Source organism: Pogona vitticeps, chromosome 3, assembly GCF_051106095.1.
Source record: "Pogona vitticeps strain Pit_001003342236 chromosome 3, PviZW2.1, whole genome shotgun sequence".
In the NCBI taxonomy this organism is placed as follows: Eukaryota; Metazoa; Chordata; class Lepidosauria; order Squamata; family Agamidae; genus Pogona; species Pogona vitticeps.
In genome coordinates this window covers 72453733-72468755 of record NC_135785.1, presented here as the reverse complement: position 1 = coordinate 72468755, position 15023 = coordinate 72453733, and the positions used below count along the sequence as shown (strand labels likewise).

At 37.3% G+C, this 15023-nt stretch overlaps 1 protein-coding gene and 1 pseudogene across 6 annotated transcripts in view; one reads left to right on the top strand and one right to left on the bottom strand.

The window, feature by feature from the left end:
- The window catches only part of CTBP2 (C-terminal binding protein 2), a 254425-nt gene that overhangs the window by 177969 nt on the left and 61433 nt on the right, over window positions 1-15023 (top strand). The window lies entirely within an intron of this gene.
- LOC140706147 (U1 spliceosomal RNA) lies at window positions 1737-1891 on the bottom strand (annotated as a pseudogene).

Here is a 15023-nt window from a genome sequence, read left to right as displayed (position 1 = left end):
AAAATGTAGATCTTCATGCAAAACCGTTTTCAGCCATCAGACTCAGAACAGTAATTGCACATATGAGTAACATGTAACCAGGCATTTAAAATGAGTTAGGGTACAAATTAGCCAAAACCAACCGAAAGTGCACCATTCTTATTTTGTACCATGATTTCTGACAAACATAGGATGCAAACATTGATATAATAGTTTGACCTGAATTTATCAAAACTCAGGAGATTTGCACTAAATTTTGGCAATGTGGCAAGTCCATAAATGGTAGGAAGCAAAGAAGAAACAAGGGTAGCAACATAATATAACAGATACATTCTCATGTACGTGATTTTCATGACACATCTCAAATCTTAAACTTTGCCCATAGTACTTGATGGACAGAACCCAATGCAAAATGTTGATAGTACTTTTTCATTTCGCCATCGTCTGAGCCATTTAGAGCCAGATAATGTGGTTGTGTCCAATGGTAAAATTGCCACAATAGTGATTTCCACCTTTAAATTGTTTTAATTGGCTTTGAACAAGACAAGTTATGTCTAAATTCTGTTCTTTGTTGTTTTTTAATTAGTGGTTATGCGACCTAGTGCAACATTCACTAGTAGCTATAGGACAGACCTCACTGATTTGAATCTCATCTTTCCCATGCATTCAGTAGGTAGCTTTGAACTCACCTCTCTCTCTACCTCATGGTGCAATGCAGGGAATAATAATACATGTACTGACTTTTGTCATTGGGTTGTTGCAATGATTACAAATGGATAAATTATGTGAAATAGTACAAGTATTAATGATAATACTGAAGGTTATTTTTAATTACTGTTGTAATTTGGTTCAGATATTCGTGTGGCCAAAAATGTGTCAAATTGGTTGAGAAATAAAACGAATACAGTAATAGCTCCATATTCAGGGTCCATTTGTTTTTCATTTCATGTGTTAGCTGTGTTAATTTATTAGTTTATTTGCCAGTATGGGATTGCCCATTCAGGTTCTACATCCACAAAATGATAATATAATGACTAAAAATCTCACAGAGTTTTGTGTAGGAAAAAGAAAAGACATGTTTCAAATGCTTTAGTCAATAATAATATTGCACGAACAGATTATTTGAAAAGGCATAATAAAATTACAGCTATGGTGCTTTGGAATATCTGTAAGAAATATATGAGTGACCAAAAACTAGTAGGACCACAAAACTGAAAAGTTGTTGAAAATGGAGAGGTCAAAATATTGTGGAATTTCTGGATTCAAATTGATAAATATCTGGCTCACAATGAACCTGATCTGAAAATTGTTGAAAAGAAGCTGGCCTCAATAGTAGATGTGATATCTCTTCATTGCAGTCAAAGAAGGGATTTGAAAAGATTGCCAAATACAAAGACTCGTAGATTGAAATTGAACAATTATGACCAAAGAAAACTAAAGTTGTTCCGTATTTTTCACTCCATGAGACGCACTCCCCCCCCCCAAATAGTGGGGGAGAAAGTATGTGCATCTTATGGAGTAAATACAGTTTAAAAAAAGGGTTCAACCACCACCACCCAGAAACCTCCCACTGCCATGCTGGGAGGCCTCTGAACTGGCACCAGAGACTGCTTATTGTTTGGACCTCACCATTCTGCACTGCTGGCTTTCTAGGATCTGCTTCCTGCAGCCTACCTGGAAAACCAGCAAGGCCAATAGCAGTAGGCAATGAGAATAGGCAAGGACCAAAGGGAAAAAAAGAGTGATTCTAGAAAAACCAGGAGAAACCACAAACACAGTTCCCCACTTAGGCAGTTGATTTTCCCACATTTGGGGAAATCATAGGGGTCAGCACATCCAAAGTGCAATAGATGAGCCTTACCCTGGGAAAACCACTTTTACAATAATGGCATCTCCCCTGCCAGGTATAAGTTGGAATGACCCCTGAAAATTCTTCCCCTTTCTGTGCCCTATCCCCCAAAGGCATGTTGACCCCCCCCAGGCTGCACCTCTTGATCAGAACAGGGCTGCACAGCCCCAGTCCTGAAAGAGGCCAAGAGACCTACTCAGTGTTTTGGGGTGCCCCACAGGACCCCCATCAGGGGCTGGAATGTTCCTCCCACAATCCTCCAGTGCACATACCTAATATGCGGGGAAGGCAGGGAAAGCGGGGAAATTCAAACTTTCAGTTAGTGAAGAGGCTGCTTGTCTGCTTCCTTGCTAGTCCAATCAGTTAGAGATCTGAGAGAGAGACCTGGGACTGCCTGGTATTGTCATTTTAAAATGTAAAATTTAGTTTAAAAGCTGCTTGTTTTGGGTTAAACCGTGCTTGGGTGAAAAGGTGCTCCATTTGAGTTGAAACCTGCTTGCCTGGGAAGCGTTTCAGACCAGCGCTGATCAGCTTTAGGTGGGGAGAGGGGAGGGGGCAGGAGTGGAGAAGAGCACAAAATGGCTGCCAGCTGCCTGCTGGCTTTTAGCTGTTTGGGGCTCTTTTTTGACTGTTCTGGGTTCTACCAAGGCACTGTGAAGAGCTGGGCTCAGTCTACAGTACCTGGTAAGTGACTTTCTTTTAAGTTTTTAAAAGTTTCTGATCTTTCCCCCCCATAAAAATGCATTAATTAATTTTCAATGCATTTCTATGGGAAATTTGGATTCAACTTGCAGACTTTTCAACTAGTTCTGGGCATCTAATAGAGAATGTATTTCCAAAGGGTGTTGCAGCAAGGAAACTAACTGTGCCTCGTGACTTCTAACTGGATTACAGTACCTGCTTCCTGATTTCAGCTACTATAGTTTGTATTCAGTTTTTTTGGCTTTGTGTAGCCTAACCTGTTGTGCCTTGCATGCTATAAATGTTCAATTATGTCAGAAATCCGATATTTGGTCTGATGCTGAGCATGTGCTACTGCTGGTGAATGGGTTAAGCTTTGTGTTGCTGTTCATTTGCATAACCTAAGGTAAATAAGGAAAACTAGCTGTTAAATAGTTTAATTCCACTATTTATCCTCCACACAACTAAAAGCGACCTCTCAATGCAGTGCCAAATCAGACAAACTATTTCTAACTTAATATAGGCTTGAGCTGTAGCTGGGCAGAGTTGCACAACAATCTCATCTTTCATTGAGACATTTCTATAAGCATGGGGAGGAAATGTAAAATATAGGTAGCATGGTATAGGTCTTATCACTGGCTGATAATGGTCTATATGTACTTGAATTAAATTTATGGTACACAAATTTATGGTATATAAACTAGAGTACACAAAGCTTTAAGTCTCTCCATTTGTTAATGACAGTGGTAATGGTTCTTAATGCCACTATTGACTGCTGTTCACTTTACATGGTTCAAATGTTATTCTGTTATAGTTTATTAAATATTTTATTACACTATTTGGTTCAGAATATATTTTCCCTGTTTTCCTCCTCTAAAAATTATGTGCGTCTTAAGGTCCAGTGCGTCTTATGGAGCAAAAAATACGGTAGTTGAATCTTTGGGTGCAATACCAAAAGACCTAGAAATCCATCTTTGTACTCTAGGTGTAAATGAGATCACAGTACACCAATTGCAGAAGGCTGAATTACTTGGAACGGTGCATATTTCAAGGAAATACTTATTAACATCTTTGGTTCTTGGGAATGATTCAAGAAACTAAATCTAGCCAGCCTTTGGTAGGCTGTATAATAATAATAATAATAATAATAATAATAATAATAATAATAATAATAATAATAATAATAATAATAATAATAATAATAATAATAATAATAATAATAATAATAATAATAAATTAATTCCCGTTTCATTTACTGATATTGGGAAAGGGGTTGAGAAAGGAGTTCTGAGGCAGATTTTCTTTAGCAGCTTGATTATTGCTTATTGTGAATGTCTCAAAAGCCAGATGGCTTCAGAATATCTATATAATTAAAAAAAAAAACATAATTAGAAAACTGGAGGTGAGTGGTTTGGAATAGTCTCCTTTTCAAGCTTTGGCGAAATGTTCCCACCCTGATTTTGCTTCTAGAAACAAAATAGAAATTCCTCAGTTTGTTACAGATCATTCCCTTCCATCTTCCCCTGCCTCCAACATTGGCTACTATTAATTTCCTTTTTCTCTAAATCCTGGTGAGTTAACTGTTCAGCTAATCTTCCAGAAACAGTAATGTAGTGGATGGGGAGACAACTTGCTGGATATTCATTAGTCCTAGCATTTTATAAAGGGAAATCTGCAATATACAGCTACCTGACATTTTGTTTTACCAAAGGTCTATCAGCCTTAGGGGAAAAATGATTTCCTAGGATCTTTGCATTAGAAACTTGTTGGTAAGGTTTTCCGTCAAAATGAAGGCCTGAGGAGCAGCCTTCATATTTGTTCCTTCATTACTGTTAGCAGGATGAGGGCATATCTAGTTACCAAATTTATTTACAAGCCTGATTGAAACAACAAGAGATTTGGATTCACGTCATTTCAAGAATGTTATTTCTGAATTGGGGTATGATTTCTAAGTCTTCTGTTTTCAATTTAAAAAAAAATCTATAACATCACTAATGAAGACTGGCTGAAAACGGATTCCATTATTGTGGAATTTGCTTTGGAATTCTAAAAGATTAACCTTGCTAACAATGTTGACTGCTGTTCTGAATGCTTCATGCCATGCTTATTGCTGCCACTAGTTCAACCTTTAGCTAGAAAAATGTAAAATATTTTTTTAAAAAAATCTAGAATAGCCTTCAAATTAGACTTTAAAATAAACATTACATTTGCACCTCAAAATAAACATCAGTGAGAGTCATGATCAAGTTGCCACCATTAAAATCTTGCCTACAGGCCATAAACATACAGTCAGCTTAAACCAGTTCTAGAAGGTCCACTCCATCATCCACCAAAATGCATATCATATGAGGGCCACAGTTTAATCCCCTCTCGTTTTAACCAAGTAGAGTTAGAATAAGCCATAGTTCCCCTAATATGTCTATATCAGGAAATGGACATTTTGTTAACATGAAAATAATTTTTTTATTCCTTTCTCACATTGAAGAAAGCAAAAGGGCAGAGAAATGTTCACACTACTGTTCACTGCAAGTCACCTAAACAAGAGTCCTAACATCCTTGCTTTAATCTGGATGTGGCTCCTGCTTGCTACAACCTAAAGCATAAAAGTAATAACAAAACAGTTCTCTTAAATAAAAATAGTTAAATGCAGATAGCTTTTTACCACTTAAGGTATCCAAATTTGTTCACATCATGAACAAAGAATGGGCACAATTTCATCTTTCTAAATCACACAGAAACGAACAGTATTTTCAGCTCTTTGAATTATTTGTTTCATCTTGCAGTTGTGAAATGGCTTCACAACTTTAAAAAAGTGTTCCCAATATCTATGTAACAGTTAGAGAGATTACTGAAAATAGTAACTCATGTCTTTTGTCACTAGACATTGCCTTTCCCTGGTAGGGGGGGTCATCACACATAAAGATTGATTGATTGATTTAAATTGTTTTATATACTAGAGTGGTCAAAATGACTAGATAGGTGGGATATAAATACAAGTAATAATAATAATAATAATAATAATAATAATAATAATAATAATAATAATAATAATAATAATAATAATAATAATAATAATAATAATAATAATAATACTGCCTCATTAGTGCAGTGAACTATTGTGAGCAGTTCACAAGTGAAACAAAAGACAACAGTGAAACAAAAAATGAGTAAAAACAAAAGCATAAAACATCAAAACACCAATGGTAGAAGGTACTTTACAAGAGTGAAAACAGAGGTGTGACTTCAGGCAGAGTCATTATGGAAGGCCTTCCTGGAAAGCAGTGTTTTAAGATGCCTTCTAAAACGTTGGCAGGAAGGGTACTAGGCGTATCTCCACCAGAAGCTGGTTGCATAGAATTGGTGGCACTGCAAAGATGGCCCAACTCCTAATAGAAGACTTCTGGGCCTTCCTCGGAATAGCAACACAGAGGAGCCTAGCCTGGGAAGATCTGGTGGGTCAGGGAGATGACATTGGGAAGAGATGCTCTGACAAGTAGTTAACAATGTTATCTTTAATTCGTGTACAATCTCGATACGACTACTGTTGGAATTTTTTCTTTTCTTTCTAAAAGGCTCTTACATTTCAGATGGGATATAATACTTTAGTGATTATAGTTCCTAATGCTAAATGTTTATTCGAGTTCGCTAAATGTTTATACGAGTTCTGTTTTCAGAGTCCTCCATGAACTGGATAGCTCAGTGGTTTAGGTATCTGGCTGCGGAACCAGAGATTTGGAGTACGATTCCCCACAGTGCCTCCTTGACAGGGGGTGGACTCAATGATCCATAGGGTCCCTTTCAGCTCTGCTGCTCTGAGATTATTATTCTCTTACACATCTCTTCACTGCCCCCTCCCTACACTCTACCATTCCCCTTCCTGCACTCAAATGCATATAAACCCTTTTCTTCAGTCATGAAAACATGCTGTTCATACTCCAGTTGCATGCATGTACGTACAGTGGATAGAAAAAGTTTACACACCCCTGTTAAAATGTCAAGTGTCTGTGATGTACAAAAATGAGACAAAGATAAATCATTTCAGAACTTTTTCCACCTTTAATGAGGCCTATGAACTGTACAACTCAGTTGAACAACAAACTTAAATCATTTAGGTGGAGAGAAGTAAAAATTAAAAACTGAAATAATATGGTTGCATCTGTGTGCACACCCTCTTATAACTGGGGATGTAGCTGTGTTCAGCAGTAAACAATCACATTTAAACAAGGCATTAGATATACCATGGAACACAGTGAAGACAGTCATCATCAAGTGGAGAAAATATGTCACAACAATGACATTACCAAGAACTGGACATCCCTGCAAAATTGGTGAAAAGGCTAGAAGAAAATTCGTCAGGGAGGCTGCCAAGAGGCCTACAGCAACATTAAAGGAGCTGCAGCAATATCTGGCAAGTACTGGCTGGGGGGTACATGTGACAATGGCCTATGGGGTAGAGTGGCAAGACGGAAGCCTTTTCTTACGAAGAAAAACATCGAAACCTGGCTAAATTTTTGCAAAAACACATCTGAAGTTTCCCAAAAGTATGTGGGGAAAAGTGTAATGGTCTGATGAAACCAAGGTTGAACTTTTCAGCCCTAATTCCAAAAAATATGTTTAGCGCAAAAACAACACTGCACATCAGCGAAAGAACACCATAAGTGAAGCATGGTGGTGGCAGCATAATGCTTTGGGGCTGTTTTTCTGCATCTGGGACAGGGACCTTAGTCAAGGTAGAGGGAATTATGAAAAATTCCAAATAGGGAACGGGTGTGTAAACTTTTTATATCCATTGTATTTAACAGTTATGCGCAGGATTGTCGCAGAACCCTTATTCATCTGTCCTAAGAAAGAATTGAGCTGAGTGTATGAGGAAGGGGTACCCTGCAAGCCCAACCTTTTATTGCTGTTTTCTTTGTGTAGGGAGTAGCAATCTGAAGAGGAGACAGTTGTACATCAAAGCTCCTCGTGTGAAGACGTTCCACAGAGTCTCCGTTTTTGAGATTGCTGTTTCCCATTCTTACAGAACAATAGCAAGGGGGCAGAACTAGTACTCATCCTCTCACTAGACATTCAGTTTAACTGTTTTCAAACACTTGTACGGTAGGACCGCAGTATCCGCGGGGGATAGGTTCCAAGCCCCACCGGCAGGTGCCAAAAAATGCAGAACTATTGAATGTTGTACATTGCATGATCTCTTGCTCCTCCAGTGACCAGTTCTCATAAATATACCCTGAAAATACCCTTTAAATGTTTCTGGGGTTTTTAATTTAGTATGTTCGGTCAACAGATAAGTGAATCAGTGGATACTGGTCCCACAGAAAAGGGGTCCTTTATAGAACAAGAACCCATTTCATAACAGAATGCTATGGGCTGTTTTAAACTGGTGTATCTGTTTCCTTTTAAAAGCAGGGTTCACTGAGGGTCTATAATAGTAGAATTCTCTGTTAGAGCTAATAGCAAATATGAACAAATTTGAATAACTGAGCAAATCTGACTAATTAAATAATTAATAAAATTTTGAATAATAAGTTAAGCAAGTGGTGTCATTACTTCATATGAAAGTTTTTATATGTAAATGTATGTATGTATGTATGTATGTATGTATGTATGTATGTATGTATGTATGTATGTATGTATGTATGTATGTATGTATGTATGTATGTATGTATGTATGTATGTATGTGTTCTGGTTTTTTTTAATCTCCTGGTCAAGCCAAAGGCATAATTGTTACAGATAGTATAGTTAAATGCAGAAACAAATTCATTTTTGTTGTACACTTGGAAGGATTGCTGTTTTAAGTTTTCCTATGAAAATATTCTCAAGTTAATTTTGGTAATTATTGTAATTATTATTTTATAATGCACTGAGTATTTTATAACACTGAACGGCTCAATAATGTAACACTAATACTAATGTACTGAAATGTCTATGCTGGTCTGTTTGACTTACTGAGTTATTGTTCAGTGCAGCTTGAGGTCAGCAAGATAGCAGTGAAAACTGCATTTCCTTGGTGGAATGTAGGAATGCATTTGTTTGGTCCTGTTTGATAAATTGTGAGGTTCACAAATCTTAGTATATCCAATGTGAAGGTCTTTTCTGGAATATACGTAGGTATGGCTAACCATCCCTACCTTACTAGGGATGTAGGCTATCACTTATTTCCTTCTCACAGGTAAGAATAAAATGTTACGGAAGGTTTCTCCCCTGAAATTTTTGTTCCTTTCCCCCAGTTCTACACCTTTTTTTGCTCTCTCTCTCTCTATATATATATATACACACACACATACATATATACACAGTGGTGCCTCACTTAACGGGCGCCCCGTTTAATGATGAATCCGCATAGCGATGTGGATTTTGCAATCACAAAAGCGAACGCATTGCGACATTTTAAATGGCCAAAAATCTCATTGCGATGATCGGTAAGCGTTTCACTTACCAATCTTCGCATTGCGATGTTTTAAAAACAGCTGATCGGTGGTTCCAAAATGGCCACCGGAAAAAATGGCCACCCGCAGTGTTTTCGCGCGGTTTCTTCGCATACCAGGTGGTGAAAATGGCGGCTGTATGGAGGATTTCCGCATAGGGGAAATGTTTTAATGCGTTCCTATGGGCTTTTTAGTCCTGCATAGCGAGAATCCGGATAGCGACGATTTTTTCAGAATGGATTATCGTCGCTATGCGGGGCACTGCTCTGTGTGTGTATGTGTGTATTCAAAATTTTTGCATTTTTTGCAAATATATGGTCCCCGCCCCCCGTCATTTACCCTTGTTGCTCTTTTTTGAAAGTATTGCAGGGAGAAATAGAGTGTATTTGTTTAGTGGGAGAGAAAGTAAAGATCTCATTCAGATGTTTCATTTTTCACTCAAGATTACATTCTTGGTTGTTTTCCAATGGAAGCTGGAGAAAGGATTGAGAGATTAATAATGCTGTCAGTGTGCAACAATACTGATCAACACTTTTGAACTGGGTCCTTGCATTATTCTTGTTGGACTTTTAAATCCTCTCATCTAACATTCATAGCCTTACCTTGTTCTCCACTTGAGCCAGGATATAGATTTGCCACTAACAAGAATGTTGTACTTTATGTGTTAATAACTTTAATTTATACAACAGATACATAAGAAACTCCCATATTGGACCTTTAGTCTCCTTTGCTCAGTAATATTTGCACTTTCAGAGAAGCACCTTCCAAGCCCTACAAGATGATCCTAAATCAATTACTCACACTGCAGTGTCAGTCTTTTGATGAATGGTATGGTTTTTCTCAACTTTCCCAAAGAGTAATAGTTAGCAGAGTTATCTTTAATGTACAGTATATAGAATCTCTACAATGTTCCTGTTGGTCATTTTTAAAAATGTTTCTAAAAGATTCTTACATTTCATATTGAACCTAATGCTTCAGTGACTGTACTTTTCAATGTTATATATTTGTACAGTATTTAAAGTATTAGAGCAATTTGTCAAATGGAAAATGGGAACTGTTTCATTAATAACTACATATAGAGCATATTCATTTCTTGTTATTGAATGTTATATTTAACTAGTATGTTATATATAAACAGTTGTTTGGACAGAAAATTACAAAGATTTGCCATGCATGGTAAGAACTAAGAGGCAGTTCCCTCTTCTGAATTTCTTTGTGTGATTACATGTATAGGAACACGGTCAAACAAAAGTGGGCTGGTTTATAATAATCTGATTTGATGCTGGGAAGAGCACAGCTGTGATCATGGAGATGGCTGACACGCAACTATATGTACTTTGCTATTTATTTATTTTCCCTACATGTCAGGGTGGATAAAAATCATTGATTAAAAAAAGATTTAAATCACAATTTAAATCACTTTAATTTTAATCAAATCCACCCTGCTACAGAGCAAAGCTGAAGCCAATAATTGTTGAAACATCTCCTGGCAGTCTCTTGGACTTTGCTACAAGCAACTCGAAGAGCCTGCTAGTTGTACTCACTAGGACAGGCTTTGTATGCTGCTAGAGCTCTCCTCTTATCCTCGATGGCTGGCATCAACTCCTCCGAGTGGGCTTCGAACCAGTCGGCCATCTTTTTGGTCTTCTTGCCAAATGTGGATAAGGCAGTGTTATAAACAGTGTTCTTGAAATGTTCCCATCATTCAGGTGCATTTACATTAGCTGGACCTGGAAGGGTTTCCTCTAGTGCTTGGGCAAATTCCTTCACTTTTCTTTGATCGCGAGTCTTGCTGATCTCAATACGTGGTCTTCCTTATTTTTTTGTGTGATACAATCTCTTTGTTTGCAGTTTTACTCTACTACACACCAGGGAGTGATCAGTGCAATCAGCACTCTGATAACTGCATGTGATCGTAATACGAGGAAGGCTAGAATGTCTAGTGAGGATCAAATCAAGGTGATGCCAATGATTTGATCTTGGATGTCTCCAGGAAACTGTGTTGAAGCTTCGTATTAAAGAACGTGTTGCTGACACAAAGACCATAATACTGTAACAGCAAACCTCCAGCAAGCGTTGACTCCATTTTTCACAGATTGTTTACTTTATGCATGTACATTTACATATATTTATATTTGTTAATTTAAAATACACACACACACACACACACACACACACACTTTAATATTTTCTGTATCTGTGGGTGAAAGAATGGATATACGTGCACACAGAAGTAAACAAAGGTTATAAAGGTGGTAATGCAGGTTGTTTGCTTATGAAAGTAGAACTGCATGGTCAGGGGTGCAGGAAAAACCAACATAAAGCTGAACTTTTCTTTTACTTTTATTATTGGCTATGTTATGCCATGCACACCTCTCCAACTCCAGAACATCACTAGGAGGGCATTCCCAAACATCCAATCAGCTCTGTGGTAAAGGTCCTGGTCCTTATAGCTGATGTTTCACTTGCTAAAATGAAAATAACCTGATTTTTCCCTCACGTTGGCAAATTTAAACTGCTCACTAAATGTGTTTGCCATTTCTTTATCGCTGCATTGAAAATATTTACCTGACTGATAGAATTACTACAATGCAAGCGTAAACCCTAAATTTTGCAAGTAAACAAAATAGATGAGGTTTTAAAAATGGAAGTCTTATAAAATGCCATGGTTTGTTGCTGCTCTTGCAAACAGCAGCATATGTATTCCTGGCTGATTCTAGATTGTAACAAAACAAACATTTCCCCACAAAGATAGGATACCAGGTCTGGTTCTGTTCATTGCTAATTAAGACTCTTCTCATCCCCATGCAAAAGACATGTCTTCAAGTGATCAAGGTGCTTTACACACATAACTTCTGCCCTCTTCTTCTTGTTATCAGCCACCCATCCAAGAGCTAGGGTTTTGCATGCAGAGTTCTTTGAGAAAGGTTAATATTCTGTCAGTCTTCCCAGCTGAGTCCACCCTCTTTCCCTTGACTACCACACAGCTGAACACCAGGTTTTCACCCTTTTTCAACGGGCTCCTTTTGAGCTGCCTTGGTGGCAGGGGCGGCTGATCTGAGAAAAGAGAAATTTGTCTCTGTGTGTTTTCTTTTGTTGGAAGAATCCAGTGTGAAAGGACAGATAAATATTGAGAGAAAGGGAAAGAGAACAACCAGAACAGAGTAGAGTGAAATTGACAAGAAGTAAGCTTTGAACTGCTGAAAATCAGACAAAAAAATATTGCAGTGGGTTGGGAGACATGGGGCCCTCCAGGTATTTTTTGGAGCGATGTCTGTCCATTGGAACAATGGTAAGAGAAGGTCATATGCTCCCCATTCTTGTTTTTACATCAAGTTCACCATGTCATTTGCACCAGGTAGGACTATATACTCAGATTACACCTGGGTGGACTGTGCTGCTATTAGATAGAGTAATCATAAGAAACAGAATTGGTAGTTGGTGGGGAAATAGGATAGCAAGAAATAATGGGAATTGAGGAGTAGGTAGATAAACTTTGCTCGCATTTTTACAATCTACAAGAGAGTGGGTGTTCCTTGGCAGATTCTTCACGAACACAGGACAGCAGTTCTCAGCCTTTTGTATCTTAGTCTCACCAAACCCTCTGTCAAAATACTGGACCCACCATGAAACGAAAACCCGCTTTCCTGAAGAAGGGCCCTTTTCTGTTAACTATATTGATCTTTATGCTATGTTTCAAGGACACTGAAGATTGTAGCAGTATTGTTGAGAGTAAACACAAAAATTGTTATTTCAGGAGGTGAAAACTTTGATAATATTGTTCAGTATTAATTTTCATGCTGTAACAGTTGCTAAATACAAAGATAATGTATTTGTCATAATTTTTATGGACTCCTTAAACTACTTTCTCATGTCACCAGTGGTATCTTAACCACTGATTGAGAATCAATGACTTAGAAGATTCAGAAGCAGTAATAAAACTAACCTAAGAGTTTTCTTTATCCTTTTTGAAACAACGGCACATTTCACAAGCAGGAATCGAGAGATTCGTGCTGCATCTATACCGTAATTTCTGATTTGCTACAGTCAAACAAGCCAGAATAATAAACCAAGAATAATTGATGGTTTGTGCCTCTGGTCTGTAAGCGTCTGAGAGCCTGGATTAAAATGTAATGCTAAACTTCACATTCCAGAGTATTTTAACCAGTCCTCATTGTGGGAGTAACCAAATGGGAGCAGTTCTTCTTTCGTCTGACTGTATGCCTATTGCTGCATAAAACTCAGGAATGATAAACTAGAATGCTTGAATTACAGTATACCATTGCGTGCAAATGCAGCATATTTTAAGTAATTCAAGGGACTCAGAACCATTACCATGGTTTTCTGTAAAAATTATTGTGACTTTTGGGATTTTACTTGTGTTGTATTTGCTGATTTATATAAGAGTAATCACTTGGAAATTGTGTAAGATATAGCTGGATTTTTGCCTATGACCTGCTTAGTAATTAAAGGGAAGTTGCTAAAGCAACGCAGAGTAGGAAGAGGAAGAATGCTTGCACTAAAATTCCTGTGCATATTTTACTATTAGTCACCAGGTACGTTATTAGTATAAAACGAGCTTCACTAGACTAGGTCAATTAGTGGAAGGTGAAACGGAGATGTTTTTGAATGCAATTTTGAACAAATCTATTGAGTGATATCTGCAAGAGGTGGTGAAGACTATTCCATGTGAATGCTTATTAGATTTGGCAGTCACTTCATAAAGCCTCTGTCAACTTTCTTCCTTAATTTCAGTCATTAATTTGTCCATATTCTGTGCTATGAGTACCATAACCTGATAACTATGATCCAGACCTCAACAGTTAGTCAAGCAGATGTCTAACATTTTTCAGTATTAGAACATATCCGTTCATATCATTATTAATGTGGCAAGATAGGAACTTAAGAACATGAAAAAGAAGTTCCGCTAGATCAGATCAAAATCACATGAAGTTTAATATTCTCTTCAGGCATTGAACAGCCACTTTCTCATGGAAAACTTGGCAATAGGCCATGAGTTCAACAGCAGCCTCTGTTTCACATTCCCAGCAACTGATATCCAGAGACATATCTGTGATGCAGAAGGTCAAGATCCTGACTAGTAATCACTGATTTCCTTGAGCTCTGTGAGTTACTTTTAAGGTCTCCTTAAACGTCATACCAAATAGACAGTTCTTAGTATGTCTCATGGAGTGAATTTCACAGTTTTAAGCATGACATATTTGATTTAAATCAAAAGTCAGCATTTTAAAAAAAATCTGATTTTTAAATTTAAATTGTAATTTTTTAAGTAAAAAAATTCAATCAATGATTTGTGATTTGTCTTGATTTAAATCAGCTCCTGGTTTTACGCATGTTTCTTGAGCTCATATGCTTTCATCCTTTTGTTAAAAAAATTAAAGGTCCTTTCCCTATTAAAATATTGCACAGTATTTCTAATTGTCTTCTGATAAAACCCCACATTCAAATGAATTGTGGAAACTCTTAGTTCAGATGTTAATTTCTGTGCACTTTTAATGAACTATTTAAAAAGTACTAAAAAAAAGAAGAAATGAATCCAGAGATAGCTTCCAGTTCCTCTGCATATAAGGTGGGCTTTTAATATCACAATGATGGGTTTAGGGTTGCAATTTTAATGGGTCATTATATCGGGAATGTTTATAGAAAGCAGGTTGTGAAACATTTTAAATGGTTCATGTTTTCAAACTATGATCTATACTTGAAGGATAATGCTTAAAGTTCTACAATTGTGTGCTTAGTCAATAATGTAATATTCCTTATAAAGCAGCTTTACAGTGTCTGCTACATTAAATAATACCTTGTTTTGATGTGTCTGTACAGATTAAATAAGGAATTCTTAAACTCTGTTGAGAATGATAAATGAGAAATAAGATACTGCTATTGACTGCCTTCTTTCGGAAATCATAACGTTCAGAGTCCAGGAGAGGTTTCCTTTAAATGTATCACATGTTTAGTAAAAAGGTGTTCCCTTGGGATGTGGTGCAGGGAAGCACTGTATCATTATGGCTTACTTCTGAGTCTGCCCCCAACCCACTTTTTTGCTAGTAACCTGAATGACCATTGT